The sequence below is a fragment of the Armigeres subalbatus genome, chromosome 3 (assembly GCF_024139115.2).
Source record: "Armigeres subalbatus isolate Guangzhou_Male chromosome 3, GZ_Asu_2, whole genome shotgun sequence".
NCBI classification, from domain to species: Eukaryota; Metazoa; Arthropoda; class Insecta; order Diptera; family Culicidae; genus Armigeres; species Armigeres subalbatus.
In genome coordinates, this window is record NC_085141.1 from 311668394 (window position 1) to 311683808 (window position 15415).

The 15415-nt window shown below is 39.5% G+C and overlaps 1 protein-coding gene across 1 annotated transcript in view; it reads right to left on the reverse strand.

Moving 5' to 3' along the window:
- Positions 1-15013, reverse strand: part of LOC134225275 (cationic amino acid transporter 3-like) — a 141251-nt gene extending 126238 nt beyond the window's left edge. The window contains exon 1 of the mRNA XM_062705216.1: positions 14285-15013. The gene's annotated coding sequence lies outside the window, so the exon portion shown is untranslated. The remainder of the gene's footprint in view (positions 1-14284) is intronic.
- Positions 15014-15415: the final 402 nt, after the last annotated feature.

Genomic DNA, 15415 nt, shown 5'->3' on the forward strand with positions numbered 1-15415 from the left:
GAGTGCTGCACAATGGGGTCCTGTCCGACCCTATCCGGGTCGTAGCTGGTGTGAGGCAAGGATGTATTCTATCACCGTTACTGTTCCTCATCGTAATCGATGAGATTCTGGTAGATGCGATTGACCGTGAACCAAACCGCGGGCTGTTATGGCAGCCTATAACCATGGAGCACCTAAACGACTTCGAATTGGCGGATGACGTTTCACTACTCGCGCAACGGCGCTCTGATATGCAGAGTAAGCTCAACGACCTTGCCGATCGCTCCTCCTCGGCAGGTTTAGTCATCAACGTCAACAAAACCAAATCGTTGGATGTAAACACGGTGACTCCTTCCAGTTTCACAGTAGCCGGGCAACCAGTGGAGAATGTTGAAAGCTTCCAATATCTTGGTAGCCAAATGGCGTCAGACGGCGGTACCAAGATCGACATAGGCGCACGGATCAAGAAAGCAAGGGCTGCCTTTGCGAGTTTAAGAAATATCTGGAAAAACAGGCAGATAAGTGAACGCACCAAAATACGAATTTTCAACTCTAACGTGAAATCTGTGCTGTTATACGCTAGCGAAACATGGTGTGTATCAGTGGAGAACACTCAACGGCTGCAGGTGTTCATTAACAGATGCCTGCGGTATATAATTCGGGCCTGGTGGCCTCACAACTGGATCTCAAACAACGAGCTCCATCGTCGTTGTCACCAGAGGCCGATAGCAACAGAAATTCAGGATCGGAAGTGGGGCTGGGTCGGCCACACTCTACGTAGGGGCGGAAACGAAATCTGTAAGCAAGCATTAGACTGGAACCCAGCGGGACATCGCAGCAGAGGCAGACCCAGAGGCTCATGGCGGCGAAGCCTCAATAAAGAAATAAAAGAAGTCGACCGAAATCTAACCTGGCAACAGGTTAAAGCGATAGCCGGGCATCGCTCAGGATGGAGATCTTTCAAGTCGGCCCTTTGCACCACAGGAGGTGCACAGGATCCATAAGTAAGTAAGTAAGAACCTATAATCGACTTCTAATTTACAGCCGCTGATTTACAAACCGTTATACGGCTTTGAAGACACATCTTGTCAGAGGAATAGGCCGGTACATCTCGAGAAACAATGTTGTTTTTGTGGATGGGCACAACGAGGCTTTTTTGCCATTCATCTGGAAAGATTCGATCAGACCATGATCAACCCCAGCACCAGATTTTGGCGGAGTTGGGTACGTTTTTGATGATAAAATAACCAACCATATCGAGACCTGATGATTTTCCATTACTCATTGAGAGGGCGGAGGCAGCTCTGAGGCGAAAAACGCAGAATAGAAATTGGCGTTTTGTGAATCCGGGGGGACTCGAAAGATGGGGAGTGGCCGCTGAATCTCAGCTGGATAATCGCTAACGGAGATTGAATGAATTACAATTATTTTTATTATACTTTATTAATTGTTTCATGGAACGAAAACTTATTTCGAATTTCAGATTATTGAAGCCTTGATATGATATCAAAAATGTATGGTTTTGAGTGATTCTCTATTTCCAGTATACCACTGAAGCCCCATACAGACAAATACAGACATTTTACTGAGATTAACACAGACATTTAAAAATTGTATCTGGCATCCCTGGTTTGAAGTGTCGTAGATAATGAACGAACTCTGTATTGTGTCTAGGATGGTGTAACGAAGTGCCGTGGAGCTATTCTAACTCATAAAAGTAGTGATGACATCGTAGATCTTCTTGTTGATCGATTTGAATATTGATATCTGACTTCTAGGACTGTTTGGAGCGTCGTAGATATTGAAATAGATCTTTTTTATCGCTGGACAGGCGAAGGATTTTATCATAACGCATTTCGGATTCGAATATTTAACCAGAATATGGTAAAGTATGGTGTTCATTCCTCAGATAATCAAAATCACAATTCAAGGATAGTTTGGATAGGATAGATACTTTAGATCATCCCTAGTAGCACACATGTAGGTTTTTTTTTTTTCCTGTTCGGGTGTGCCACTGCGACCAGTTATTAGATCTATTGTAGCGTTACCCGTATCCTTAGTGTTTAAGTGCATGTCGAATTACTCCATTACTATTGATAAGCAATGCAGTATCGGTTTCGATACAGTTGTTGTTTTGTTTTCTCAAGAGCACCATGACAAGGTCCCGCTATTTAGACCCTTCACAGAGAGCAATCCCATTGAAGGCGCGCCCCTTATCAATAGGAAATCAATCCTGTCTTGAGAAAACAGAACAGTAATACTGTTTTGGCCATGCATCGGAGCCCTAGCCACATCCTTGTCTTGCTTCTAGAATATCACCAGTAAAACTCTTAAAACCAGGATTTATTTCTGTCTACAAAAACATTTCAAGCAAGAGAATTTGTTCAGCAATAAGAACTTCCGTGTGTTCCTCTCACTACCATTGTTCACCAGTTCAAGAAGAGTTAGTACGTATTTAAACCCCTAACTCGATTTTTCCAGCAGTCAGTTCAGCCTAGGGACGGGTACCGAGGTTTTTTTTAACTAATTGCTTGAAAAGTTGTTTCCACTGCATACAGTTTAGCCTCAAACCAGAGGAATTCGAGTCTTTCAACTGTCTGCAAGGTAACATTAATTATGTTTTATTTCTGAGACTGCTGTTGGTAGCGGGGACTAAATACGATGAATCCTTAATTACCACAACTTATTGCACTAGCTAGGAAAATGGATTAAGCTAGGGCTTTGTTTGGTAGATCTTACACCGCAATACACTACGTCAAAGTGATCTACCGTGTTACGGGATCACACACATGTAGGTTACTGCAACTCATATGTGACCAAATTTAGTCACAATCAAGTTGCTGCAGCCATTTTTGTCTGAATTGTGTTTCTCGGGATCCCAGTGCCCATATCTTCTTCTTCTTCTTCTTCTTATTGGCATTACATCCCCACACTGGGACAGAGCCGCCTCGCAGCTTAGTGTTCATTAAGCACTTCCACAGTTATTAACTGCGAGGTTTCTAAGCCAGGTTACCATTTTTGCATTCGTATATCATGAGGCTAGCACGATGATACTTTTATGCCCAGGGACGTCGAGACAATTTCCAATCCGAAAATTGCCTTGACCGGCACCGGGAATCGAACCCAGCCACCCTCAGCATGGTCTTGCTTTGTAGTCGCGCGTCTTACCGCACGGCTAAGGAGGGCCCATATCCAGACCTGTTCAATATTTTTCCTGGATGGAACAGTCAATTTTAAACATTTTTGCTGAAGAAAACTAGGCTCTATCCCGTAGAATCGATTTTTGACAGATGATTTTCGTCTTGGGTCATATATGACCCATCCGTATTGAATAATAAATGTTTCATAAATCACTTTACGGATATTTTTTGGCACAGTGTTTGTATCACAAAAGCCATTTCAGTCATAGTCTCAGTAAATAAATCGGGACTGATTTGCGATTTGGGCGTAACTTATTTTGTAAACAAACATTGATTTATCGATTTCACAGAATGCAAGGATTTTACTCTAGAACTAATCTCCTCATCTGTTAGAGGAAAGCCTATTCTGTCGGATACATACGGTGGTTTTCTCAGACTTTTTTTGATTTGGCAGGAATTTGCCTTCCAATGTTTGTTTACAAAATAAGTTACGCCAAAATCGCAAATCAGTTCCGAAATAGATTTGTAATATTTGCAAAATTATCCAAATTAAGAGCCTTGATCAAAACCTGTACAGTCAGCCTGTTTGGAAGAAAGCAATAATTTGAGGTAATGCTTTTGGTTGAGGTAAGCAATCAAACCATTTTCAGCGCAGAGTAAAGTTTATCAGTTTTCCTAAAAAACACTCTCAAGAAAAGCGAATTATTGTATCGATTTGGGGCAAGATAACAAATCCCGAGTACCACACTTGTCATATACCAGTCACTGCAACTCATATGCGACAAAATATAGTCACATAGGAGTTGCTGCAACAAAATTGTTCTGAACTGTGCTACTAGGGACAGTTACCGAGAGCGCTTATCCAGTATCCAGTGGTCTATCCAACCCGAATTACCTTAGCTTAGCTTAACTTTGTTGCCTGTACACATCGTATTTGCTAGTCGTGATTGGCCGAGAAATAACAAATAATGCAGGGCTCACCAATTGAATAGTTTTCTCGGGACTAGAAATCTATTCTCACTGTACATGCCATACCAAAAATAGCATTGATAACAATTGACGAGATGAGTTATCTAAAATGTTGGTATCGGTGTAATCCATCGCTGATCCATAATTGAACATCATTTTGTATATGTTGTGGAAAATAGTTAACTTTTTTAATTATAAACGTTCTTAAGAATACCTCGGGAATTAGCTCCTGATTTTTTTTCGTAAATATCTTTGATAATTCTTTAGGAAATACCTTCTCGATTTTCCAAAAAAATATAAGAATGATTCCAAGAACTCTTTGGAAAATTATTTTAGGAATTCCTTCGAATACCATCGGAAATCCATTCCCTCGGGAATTGATCCAGTAATTCCTCGGAGATTTTCTGAAAATATTCCTTCCACAATTCATGGACAAAATTTAGGGAACTTTTTTAACGATTTCCGAGTGAATTCGAAACGGATTTTTTAAAGGAACTCCTGAACAAATTTCCGACATTCTTAAGTTTCTCCAAGAATTTCTTTGGAATTTCCTCCAAGATTTTTTTCGGAATTTCCTCCAGAGGTTTCTCCAGAAAATCCTCAAAAAATTACTCCGGAGATAAAACCAGACATTCCTTTGGAAATCCATAGAAGGAATTCTATAAAAATTTGAAAAAAATAGGAGATTCTTCTACGAATTCTTTGATTATTTTTTCGGAAATTCTTTTTGAAATTCCTTTGGAAATTCCTTCAGGAATTCCTTTGAAATTCCTTCGAAGTTCCTTCGGAAATACCTAAGGAAAATCCTTCTCATTTCCCTCAGGAATAGATACAGAAGTTGTTTTAGAAATACCTTCCGAAATTTCTTTAGGAGAAATCCTTTTAGGAATTTCTTCGGAAATTGAGCTAGGATTTTTGTCGGTATATGTTTTAGTAAATCCTGCAGAAATTCTTTTGAAAACTCCTCCAGGAATTCACTGCAGTGAAATTACACCAGGAATTCTTTTTGACATTCGTCGATTGATTTCTTGGGAAAATTCTCTGTAGAGGCCTTAGTATATTTCTCCAGAAATTCCTTAGAAACTTCTCCAGGGCAAGGATGTTAACGATCATTCAGTAATTTGCGTTCGATCATATAATAGTTTGTCAATAACACATTCCAGAAGCTGAATTTCAAAATATGTTGTATGGTGGACTTCTAGTGCAAAGGTTTTTCTACAAGTTTGCCTAATGGTTCGTTATTAGAATTCAACTAATAACGAAGTTAGAGCGCTAGTTACAGTAACTCAAACTAAATGATTGGAATTTTGTTATCCGTAAGTCTAAGTTACTGAAACTATAGCTATAACTCCGTTACTAGTGGAATTCAAACAACGAACCATTAGGCAGAGTTGTAGAAAAACCTTCGCACTAAAAGTCCACCATATAACACATTTTAAAATTCAGCTTCTGGAATGTGTTATTGATAAACTACTAAATGATCGAACGCAAATTACTGAATGATCGTTAACAACCTTGCTCCAGGGAATCCTTTAAGTAAATACAAATTTCTTTCAAAATTCCTGCAGGGATTATTTTGAAAAATTGTTGGAAGATTTTTTCCGAAAATTCTCTAAAGAATGAAACAGGTATACAGGGGTTAGGCAAAATGATTGAGATAGGCAAAATTTGGCCCAAATTCAAATCCTTATAACTTTTTGAAAAATTGATGAAATTGGACAAAACCGGAAGCATTCGACGGCAAATTTAATCAAGATTTAGGAACATGTGCGGTCACGAATACTGGCCACCGGACACCGGAGATGTTCCGGATTTTCGGAGGCCATGTCAAAAACACATTTTTTCTGCCGCTCGTATTTTTGTGTGGTTTGAAATTACATCGATAAACATTATTTTCCTAGAAACTAGATCTTATTGAAAATTGAATGCGGGCTGTTGCGCTAAGATCCGTTGAAAAACATCCGAGATATGGCCATTTCAGTAAACCTGGTTCCGGATACTATGGTCAATTATGTGCCTCCTTCCAATCACGTATATTTTATCCGGTACCATATCAATATTGGTATCAAACTTCAAGATTTTTCATGGAGATGCTTCAGGAAGCATATGCAGGACGATCAGTTGCCCTGACCACTCTGTAGTAGGTTCCAGGTGCCCCGGGGGAAGTGGCCAATTTGAAAAACGTTCAGAACCCTATCAATATGAGTATCAAACTTCAAGATTTTTCATGGAGATGCTTCAGGAAGCATATTCAGGACGATCAGTTGCCCTGACCACTCTGTGGTAGGTTCCAGGTGCCCCGGGGGAAGTGGCCAATTTGAAAAACGTTCAGAGCCCTATCAATATGGGTATCAAACTTCAAGATTTTTCATGAAGATGCTTCAGGAAGCATATTCAGGATGGTCAGTTCCTCTGACCACTCTGTAGTAGGTTCCAGGTGCCCCGGGGGAAGTGGCCAATTTGAAAAACGTTCAGAAACCCTATCAATATGGGTATCAAACTTCAAGAATTTTCATGGAGATGCTTCAGGAAGCATATGCAGGACGATCAGTTGCCCTGACCACTCTGTAGTAGGTTCCAGGTGCCCCGGGGGAAGTGGCCAATTTGAAAAACGTTCAGAACCCTATCAATATGGGTATCAAACTTCAAGATTTTTCATGAAGATGCTTCAGGAAGCATATTCAGGATGGTCAGTTCCTCTGACCACTCTGTAGTAGGTTCCAGGTGCCCCGGGGGAAGTGGCCAATTTGAAAAACGTTCAGAACCCTATCAATATGGGTATCAAACTTCAAGATTTTTCATGGAGATGCTTCAGGAAGCATATTCAGGACGATCAGTTGCCCTGACCACTCTGTGGTAGGTTCCAGGTGCCCCGGGGGAAGTGGCCAATTTGAAAAACGTTCAGAACCCTATCAATATGGGTATCAAACTTCAAGATTTTTCATGAAGATGCTTCAGGGAGAACGTTCAGAACCCTATCAATATGGGTATCAAACTTCAAGATTTTTCATGAAGATGCTTCAGGAAGCATATTCAGGATAATCAAATGCTCTGACCACTCTGTAGTGGGTTCCAGGTGCCCCGGGGGAAGTGACCAATTTGAAAAACGTTCACAACCCTATCAATATGGGTATCAAACTTCAAGATTTTTCATGGAGATGCTTCAGGAAGCATATTCAGGACGATCAGTTGCCCTGACCACTCTGTGGTAGGTTCCAGGTGCCCCGGGGGAAGTGGCCAATTTGAAAAACGTTCAGAACCCAATCGATATGGGTATCAAACTTAAAGATTTTTCGAGGTGATACTTTTAAATGCATTTTAGAACCAGCAGCTGTCATGACCACTCTGTAGTAGGTTCCAGATGTCCTGGGGAAGTGGCCAATTTGCAAAATGTTCGAAACCATATCAAAATGAGCATCAAAGTTCAAGGTTTTTCATGGAGATGCTTTTGGACTCTCCTGTCGAATAGAGTTCGCCGCAGCACGAAGTTGACCATCTACAAAACGCTCATTAGACTGGTCTGCCTCTATGGCCACGAAAGTTGGATGTTGCTGGCGAAGGACCAACGCGCCCTTGGAGTTTCCGAATGGAAGGTGTTTCGGACTGTTTATGGTGGGGTGCAGATGGAAGCCAATGGAGGTGGTGGTGGAGGCCAATGAACCACGAGTTTTAACTGTTAGGAGAACTACCACATGGTACAATTTTGGCGGTTACGGTGGGCCGAGCATGTAGCGAGAATGTCAGACGACAACCCGATTGAGATGGTGCTCGACTATGATCCGACCGGTACAAGAATAAGAGGCGCGATGCGGTCACGGGGGATCGACCAAGTGTAAGATAGTCTGCCATCAATGGCAGCAGGTCGCAAGCATGACTTAGCAATTGTGTGGGGTGCTATATCTTGGCATGGCCATGGTCCTATTATGGCACTTAAGGGCAAAGTGAAGCCTGCCGATTATCAAATTATTTTGGAAGACAATGTATTTGTTGATATGATGAAAAATCCTGAATATGACGTCTGTTTTTCATTTTTGCGAAAGATCCGCAGGTCGCGTTCCACTTGGTCGATCCACCGTGACCGCTGCATGCCTCTTCTTCTTGTACCGGTCGGATTATTATCGAAGCATCATCTCAATCGGGTTATCGTCTGACATTCTGGCTACATGCCCGGCCCACCGTAACCGCCAAAATTGTACCATGTGGTAGTTCTCCTAACAGTTACAACTCGTGGTTCATTGACCTCCACCACCACCTCCATTGTCTTCCATCTGCACCCAACCATAGATGGTCCGCAACACCTTCCATTCGGAAACTCCAAGGGCGCGTTGGTCCTTCGCCAGCAACATCCAACTTTCGTGGCCATAGAGGCAGACCAGTCTAATGAGCGTTTTGTAGATGGTCAACTTCGTGCTGCGACGTACTCTATTCGACAGGAGAGTCCAAAAGCATCTCCATGAAAAACCTTGAACTTTGATGCTTTTTTTTTTTTTTTTTTTGTCTTTATTAAGGAGACTTTCAGCCCTAGGCTGGCTCGTCTCCGGCGAACTTTGATGCTCATTTTGATATGGCTTCGAAAATTTTGCAAATTGGCCACTTCCCCAGGATACCTGGAACCTACTACAGAGTGGTCATGACAGCTGCTGGTTCTAAAATGCATTTAAAAGTATCACCTCGAAAAATCTTGAAGTTTGGTACCCATATTGATAGGGTTCTGAACGTTTTTCAAATTGGCCACTTCCCCGGGGCACCTGGAACCTACTACAGAATGGTCAGGGAAACTGATCGTCCTGAATATGCTTCCTGAAGCATCTCCATGAAAAATCTTGAAGTTTGATACCCATATTGATAGGGTTCTGAACGTTTTTCAAATTGGCCACTTCCCCCGGGGCACCTTGAACCTACTACAGAATGGTCAGGGCAACTGATCATCCTGAATATGCTTCCTGAAGCATCTTCATGAAAAATCTTGAAGTTTGATACCCATATTTATAGGGTTCTGAACGTTTTTCAAATTGGCCACTTCCCCCGGGGCACCTTGAACCTACTACAGAATGGTCAGGGCAACTGATCATCCTGAATATGCTTCCTGAAGCATCTTCATGAAAAATCTTGAAGTTTGATACCCATATTGATAGGGTTCTGAACGTTTTTCAAATTGGCCACTTCCCCCGGGGCACCTTGAACCTACTATAGAATGGTCAGGGCAACTGATCATCCTGAATATGCTTCCTGAAGCATCTTCATGAAAAATCTTGAAGTTTGATACCCATATTGATAGGGTTCTGAACGTTTTTCAAATTGGCCACTTCCCCCGGGGCACCTGGAACCTACTACAGAGTGGTCAGGGCAACTGATCGTCCTGCATATGCTTCCTGAAGCATCTCCATGAAAAATCTTGAAGTTTGATACCAATATTGATATGGTACCGGATAAAATATACGTGATTGGAAGGAGGCACATAATTGACCAAAGTATCCGGAACCAGGTTTACTGAAATGGCCATATCTCGGATGTTTTTCAACGGATCTTAGCGCAACAGCCCGCATTCAATTTTCAATAAGATCTAGTTTCTAGGAAAATAATGTTTATCGATGTAACTTCAAACCACACAAAAATACGAGCGGCAGAAAAAATGTGTTTTTGACATGGCCTCCGAAAATCCGGAACATCTCCGGTGTCCGGTGGCCAGTATTCGTGACCGCACATGTTCCTAAATCTTGATTAAATTTGCCGTCGAATGCTTCCGGTTTTGTCCAATTTCATCAATTTTTCAAAAAGTTATAAGGATTTGAATTTGGGCCAAATTTTGCCTATCTCAATCATTTTGCCTAACCCCTGTATATCGAAGGTATTTTCGGAAGAGTTTCTTACGGAAATTTCAAAGGAATTTTCAGATGAAATTTCCGAAAGAACTCTTAAAGTAATTTCCATATGATCCCTAAAAGAATTTTCGAAGTGAAAGTAAAGGAATATCCGAAAAAATCTATTTAAATAAAAATGAGTTGAAATTTCCTTCTTGACGATTTAACTCACGAACAAGGTGAACCGATTTGCAAGATATTTTCTCTTAGCGATTCGTTTGGGGGCCACAATGTTAGTATATACAAGAAGTGGCTGAATTTTACTGGGAGAGGTGATAAATCATTGAAATACAATTTTGGGTTAGCTTTGATTGAATTGATTTAGAGTGCGGTGCTGCAAATAGTTCCGTACCTATGTGACATTTGCAACATATACACCCGGGCAAAGCTGGGTATTTTTCGCTAGTTTCTAATAAAATATCCGGAGAAATGTCCGAAGTAATTCCTAAAAAATCGAAAGAAATCCTGAAGTTTCAGAAGTTTTTAAGTTTCCGAAGAGATTTCTTAAGGAAATTCTTAAAAAAGTTCAAAGGAATTCCTAAACCAATTCCCGGAATTTCGAAAATAATTCCCGAAGGATTTCTCCAGAAAGAATTTCGGAAGGTTTTCTCAAAACGGTTTCCCTGGGTATTTCCGTTCCTTAGGAATTCCGATCAAATATCCAAAGGAATTTTCAAAGAAAATTCAAAATTCAAATTCAAAAGAATTCGATAAGGAATCTTTGAAGGAATCCCTAGAAAAATTTCCGAATGAATTTCTGAAGAAATAAAAATTTCGAAGAAACTTTTGAAAATATTTCCTAAGAAATGTTTAAGACGCTAGGATTCCTTAAGCCTTAAAAATCTTTCTTAGGGTTTTTCTAGGATTCCTTAAGGACTTTTCAAGGGTTTCCCTAACAAAAAAAATGAAGGGATTCCTTAGGGAAATTCTAAAGAAATTTTTAGAATTTCTGCTTTTAATTTTCGATGAAATATCTTCCTTTTCCAAAAGAATTTTTAGATCTATCTGCGAAGTAATTTCCTGGGAATTTTCCGAAAGAATCTCTGGAGGAAATTCCGGAAGAATTCTTTGCGGAATTCCCATAAAAGTTCAAGAATGTCGCAAATTCCTTTAAGATTTGCTGCGAAAATTCCTTTAGAAATTCGTTCGGAAATTCCGGAGGAAATACGGGAACCGAAAGAAATTTCTGATGCAATACCTGGAAGAATTTCTGAAAATATTTCTACAGGTATTCTTGAAGAAAATCTCGGAGAAGTTTGCAAAAGAAATATTATTAAAAAAAATTGTTTTAGAATTTTCGAAAGTTCCTTAAGGAAGAAAAAATTCCGAAGCAAACCCTGAAATAAGTTCCCAAGGAGTACTTGAGAATATCCGAATTTAAGAGATAAACCGCAATTTAAGAGATCAAGGGCCGAAAATAAAGATATAAAAAAGAGAATATACGAATTTTCAGGAACCCAGAATTCGAAAGAATTCCCGGAGAGATTCCTGGAAGAATTGTTAAGCAAACGGACAATTTAGTTTAACTTCTGAACTCCTGAACCGATTTAAACCAAATTTTGACTAAAGACACAATAGAAATGGAAGTAGAAAAAGAAGAAAGTTGAATAGAAAAGGAAGAAAAAAGAAATAAGGGATAATGGAAAAGTGAAACGGAAAAAGGAAGAGACAGAAAGAAAGAAAAAATGAGGAAGAAGAAAGGAAGAAGGTGGAAAGAAAAATAATGGGAAACGAAAACGAAAGCAGAGAAAGAAAAAAAGCACTAAAACGGGAAAAATAAGGAAAAGGAGAAAGATATAACAAAGAAGAAAGAATGTAAAAAAAGCAAAGAAGAAGAGAGAAAAAAACGATAAGTGAAGAAGTTAGTAAACGATAGCAATAAAGAAGAGAGGAAAGAGGTATGAATATTCAGTCCGAGAGATGCAATTAGTAGCCTATTGTAGTACTAGGTCAAACGGCATTCGGCTAAATGGCTTAACACCAAGTAGAACACAAAGACAAACCAAAACATCCTCTCTATTCGTCTATTCGGTACACATCGATTTGCATATATGTATCGATCTATCTTTCTGTGAAACTTGGTGCCACAATAAGATATTTCAATAACATAATTTACTTTTCAATCCCAAGCAAAGCCGGGTACATAAAGCTAGTAGTTTATAAAATTCCCTTAATAAAACACTATAAAATTCCTTCCAAATTTGTCAAGGGATTTCCAAATAAATTTTGGGAGAGATTTTCGAAAGAATGCTTCAAGAAAATTTCAAAAGGAATCTCCCAAGGTCTAAAGAAAATTCCTAAAGAGTTGGTAAGAAAAATTCCTGAGGAAAATTTCGAAAGAATTCCAGGAATATCTTCTTAGTTTACGAAGGAAATTCTTGAGAAATTACTGGAAGAATTTCTAGAATATATTCCAAAAAAATACCTGAAGCAGTTTCCGAACAAATTCCTAAAGGAATTTTTAAAAGCAATAAATTTCGGGAGGATTTCTCCTAAAGAAATCCCCGAAGGTATTCCTAGAAAAATCCATAGGTGTTCATGAAGGAACTTCCGATGGATATTCTAAAAGTAATTTCTGAAGAAAATCGTAGAAAAACTTTGAGTCCTTCTTGGAATTTTGAAAGTAATATCTTAACGAACTTTCAAAGCATTTCTGATTTATCTCCGAAGTAATTTCCGGTGGATTTTCTAAAGAAATCTCTGGAGAAAATTCTATAAAAATTTAACGAGGAATGTCCAAAAAATAATCTTGCAAACATTTTTAAATGTTGAAAATTCCTTGACTAATCCTTTTAGGAATTCCTTTCAAAATTTCTCTGGAGATACCGGAGAAATACCTACGGAAATTGATTAAGGAATAAATTCGGAAATTCCTTCCCATTTTTTTATTGCTTTAACAGTCCATTTTTTTGGAAATCTCTTTCGGTTTTTTTTTCGAAATTCCTTTGGAAATCCTGAAAATCTCTTTATGAATTCCTTTGGAAATTATTGTGGGAATTCCTGCGGAAATTGAATTAGAAATTCCTTCAGTTTTTTTTAATCGCTTCAGCAATTATTCGGCAATTTTCTCTAAGAAGTTCTTCCAGCAGTTTCTCAGGAAATCCCTTCCGAAACTCTAGGAAGAAATTTTTGGAATTCCTTCGAGAAGTAATTTACGGATGCATTGCCAAAGACCTTTGAATATCAAAAATAATTACTGACGTTACTTTCTAAGTTATTCATGGAGGTAATTCCTGGATAGGAAAGAATTTCTGAAGAATTTTCAGAAGTAATTTTCAAAGAAATTCCTGTAGAAATTTCAGAAAGAATCCTCGAAGAAATTTCCAAGCGAAAATCTAAAACAATTTCAAAAATATTTTGCAAAGGAATGTCTAAAGAAATTGCTAAATAATTTTTTAATATAAATTCCGAGGAAATACCTAGATTTCTAGAAAACCAGTTCTTTTCTCAAAAATCAGCTTAACTCCGACAGTGTTTATAAAAATTGGCGAAAAATCTGTTTGATTCAGAATATGTGATTGGCGTATGTGATTAAATTCCAGGGAAAATATTCGATTTGGTAAGTCGCGTGCCCTATCGTGCCCCAGCTTAACTCCGCAAGTGTTACTCATTAGACACCAATGGTGACAAGTGTACGTTTTTCAATGTAAGTAGGTGAAGAGAAAATTGTAAATAATTGATAATATAATGGAAAATAAGCAAATAAAATTCTTAAATCCTCCATCAAATATTCCCAAAATGTTTTTAAAAACGGAAATTGTGTATGTCTTTTTTATCACCGAGTAAAATAAACAAGTCACAAATATATCACTTCAAAACAAAACTTTTGTCATTAGAAAAAAAGGAATCTAGCGAACGCGACAATCTTCAGATTTAGTTATTCATCATATGCCACCAATTATTCCTCTAAATTATGTGTATTATGCGTATTGTGTCACTTATATATAATTATCCAATGCATGACACTATTATTATTCTTTCAAATCATCAGTTATTCACAAATGTCATCAAATTTACACTTTTCAGTGAGATTTAAGCAAAATCTCACTAATACTGTACTGTTTCTAATTTCAATAACACGCTCAGAATTTCAGTAAACCATATCTGCTCAGTCATTTCGTTCCAATTATATAGGTAGGTATTTGCATGCGCTTCGCTGTTCAGTCAAACCTTGCATGAACCTCAAGTTCAGTTCCAGTTCGGATGTTGTGTCATCTGGCCTCACACGCTGTACATCTCACCCGCCCGCGCTGCAGATGATTTCATATCAACCACCCATCATCTACACCTCACTTCGTATGGGAAAATTATTCTAATTAATTGTAATGAACTCACTTTTTTTATCAGCAACCCTTATTAAATTTGCCCTTCACACAAAGCGCACTGATCCAAACAGATTAAGCTGCTGTATAAACGCTAACCACTTGAAGCAAAAACCCGCGAACCACTTCAAATCAACACTCGAGCACGAACTATTTTTTTCCACCCGCAACCGTCTTCAGCTTCAATTATTCCAACAATCGAACCAGATTCGAAAGCAACCAATCACATAAACAGGTGGGCAAAATCCGATCCAAAATTGGCGAACAAAAAAACAACCAAACCGCACTAGACCGAGTCTAGATCTAAACTGAGCTGAGCGCGCCCGATTTGAAAAGTTTGGGCTCCTCAAGCTCCAGTCCGTCCGGCCGGTGAAGTAGCAAATGATGATGATGACGACGACGACGACTGTATACGACAAGAGACCGACGGGACGACCGAGACTCGTGCGCGCTAGCCTGATAAATCCGCACCCGCAAACCGCAATATCGTAATCTGTAGAGTGCACCACAATCAAACGCGCCTCTGCTGGTTCAGGTATGGGTTCAACACTAATGATGAGTAGATATCTGCTATACGCTTCTTGAGAGTTCCGCAGAGTGCAAAGCAATGGTGAACCACCCGTCACCCCCTCCCGTGGGGTTAGTGAAGACACTGACTGGTGTGGTCCGGTAGTCACCTGTGCTGAAGTTAGTAGTCGCCTCACCTCACCCATCTTTCACTACACCCAGGTGGTTGCATTTAATTAGTAGACAAACGAGTCCTATCGTCTATGCGTCTACACTGCCGACATATTGTAATGCATATCGCTGTGCGTGCGTGGGCTGCAAACAGTTGACGATCTGCTACTATATCGCTGCTAAGCTATAATCAACAACGCCGGCATACCGGCTGTTACCGGCTTTTCGCAGATTCAACGATGATGACGATGATGGTGATCATCGTACGATTCCATCTCGGCAATCGTTGGAGTTGATCGACGGTCGGGGATTGTCACTACCTACCTAAGCTCGAAGGTATTTGGCTTAAGCGACTATGTGAAAGAGAATGTTTGTGGATGTGAATGTGACGATTCACTTCTCGGAATTTCGTACTAAAACTTTTCGGGATTTTTGGGAACTCTGAGAATTCTGCAGAAAAATCATA